Raw genomic sequence first — 2,513 nt, forward strand, 5'->3', positions numbered from 1 at the left:
CCCAATACTTCATCTCAAAAAACATAAAAATGTCTACTTACTTAAATTGTTTCTAATTTGCTGTTATAATAAATATTCTAGCTAATATTGTCATATATCTCTTTTTAATATCTGAAATATTTCTCCTAGACTACATAGTGAAAGGCAGGCTCTAAATAGTCTTAAACTCTCAATATAAATTGCCAAATTGCCATTCAGGGGAGTTTGTACCAATTTATATGTCTAACTAGCAATACTGTTAGCTTATCCAACAGAATAATTAACAACATAAGTTATAATTACTAAAAAACATTTGGAAATTTGACAAGATAACTTCGTATTTTGCAAAATAACTCACATAGTATATTTTATTTGACCAGCCTAATTTCAAGGCTGTTTAGCTGCTTGAAAAGAAAGTTTTTATTTGTTCTTCATATGTACTTAGAATGCTAACTGTGTTTTATTAGCCAACAAGTGAAACCGCTGAAAATATGGATCCAGAGAATCAGACAATGGTGACTGAGTTTCATTTCTCTGGTTTTCCTCAATCTAAGAATGGCAGCCTGTTATTCTTCATTCCTATGCTCTTTATTTATATATTCATTATTGTTGGAAATTTCATGATTTTCTTTGCTGTCCAACTGGACCCCCGTCTCCATAATCCTATGTACAATTTTATCAGTGTCTTCTCCTTCCTGAAGATTTGGTACACCACCGTGACTATCCCCAAGATGCTCTCCAACCTTCTCAGTGAACAGAAAACCATCTCTTTCATAGGCTGCCTCCTGCAGATGTATTTCTTCCACTCACTCGGGGTCACAGAAGCCCTAGTCCTCACAGTGATGGCCATTGACAGGTATGTAGCCATCTGCAACCCCCTTCGCTATGCAATCATTATGACCCCTCGACTGTGCATCCAGCTCTTCACTAGCTCTTGCATTTTTGGCTTCTTCATGTTATTGCCAGAGATTGTGTGGATTTCTACTCTTCCATTCTGTGGCTCCAACCAAATTCATCAACTCTTTTGTGACTTTGAACCTGTGCTGCAGTTGGCCTGCACAGATACATCCATAATTCTGGTTGAAGATGTGATCCATGCTATTTCCATTCTGACTTCTGTCTCTGTCATCACCCTTTCCTATTTAAGAATCATCACGGCGATCCTGAGGATTCCCTCTGGTAAGAACCATCAGAAGGCTTTCTCCACGTGTGCAGCCCATGTTGCTATTTTCTTGCTGTTTTTTGCAGTGTGGCACTCATGTATCTGCGCTTCTCTGTCACGTTCCCACCACTACTGGACAAGGCCATTGCACTGATGTTTGCTGTCCTTGCCCCACTTTTCAACCCAATAATCTATAGTCTGAGGAACAAAGATATGAAAAACGCCATCAAGAAAATCCTCTGTTCTCAAAAGATGTTCGATGCCTCTGGGAGCTAATGGGAGTTCACACACATCTCTTCAAAGAAATCTCATCATCTCCTTAAGTTTAAAATGCTAACAAATCAGTTTTTTAAAATTACCATGCACTTTTTCCTTTTTTAAAAAAAATTTAAAGAAATTTTGGCATGTATTTTCAAAGTGAAGTATCTAATGATTTTTAATATGAATAAAACGGTACTAAGTTGTGTGTCTATACATTTCAATTTATAGGTCTTGTATTTCTAAGGCTATAATAAGTATGATTTATAAATGTTATAACTTTTGCTTAAAAAGTTAAGCTGTAAAAACAAAAACCAAAATGAATACGTTAAGCTTTAAAGATATTTAAATGATTGTAAAACCTTCTTATACATTTATCTACATTGTTCTCTTTTCCTGCACTCTGCATTTCTTTGTGAAAATCTGTATTCATCTGGTGTCATTTTCCTTCCACCTGAGAAGCTTCCTTCAACTTTTCTCATACCGTGGGTCTGAAGATGATTAATCTTTTTTGCTTTTGTAAGTTTCAACAAAGCTTTGTAAATCTGAGCAAGTCTTTTATTTTGTCCTCATTTTATAAGATGTTTTTTCGGGATATAGAAGTCCAAAATATAAGATTTTTTTTCTTTGTTTACATGAGTTAAAGATGTTGGTCTACTTTGTTCTCACTTGCATTGTTTTTGATGAGTAGTCTGCTGACATCCTTGCTTGTGTTTCACAGTATGTTATGAATGTCTTTTATCATCTCTTTTATTTTTTAGTTCTCATTTATAAGTGGAGCTAAACATAGAGGTTACATGGACATAAATACGAAAACAATAGACACTGTGGACTATCAGAGGGTATGGAGGGGTGGGTAAAACAACCACCTATCAGCTAATACGCTCACTACCTGAGTGACAAGATCTGTACTCCAAACCCCAGTTTCACGCAAAATCCCCCTGTAACAAATCTGCACATAAACCCACCGCACGTGTTTTGATTTATGCTGTTGATTTGCTATACTTTCCAATTTTCTAATGTAAGGACTAATGTTTGATCTGACGGGATGTCTGCTATAGATTTACCTATGTTTCTATCGTTCACAGATTATAATAGAATATTTTCTTCACTT

The 2,513-nt window shown here is 35.7% G+C and overlaps 1 pseudogene; it reads left to right on the plus strand.

The window, feature by feature from the left end:
• Positions 1 to 397: 397 nt before the first annotated feature.
• LOC100430596 (olfactory receptor 6K3-like) lies at positions 398 to 1,852 on the plus strand (annotated as a pseudogene).
• Positions 1,853 to 2,513: the final 661 nt, after the last annotated feature.

The sequence above is a fragment of the Macaca mulatta genome, chromosome 1, assembly GCF_049350105.2.
Source record: "Macaca mulatta isolate MMU2019108-1 chromosome 1, T2T-MMU8v2.0, whole genome shotgun sequence".
NCBI lineage: Eukaryota > Metazoa > Chordata > Mammalia > Primates > Cercopithecidae > Macaca > Macaca mulatta.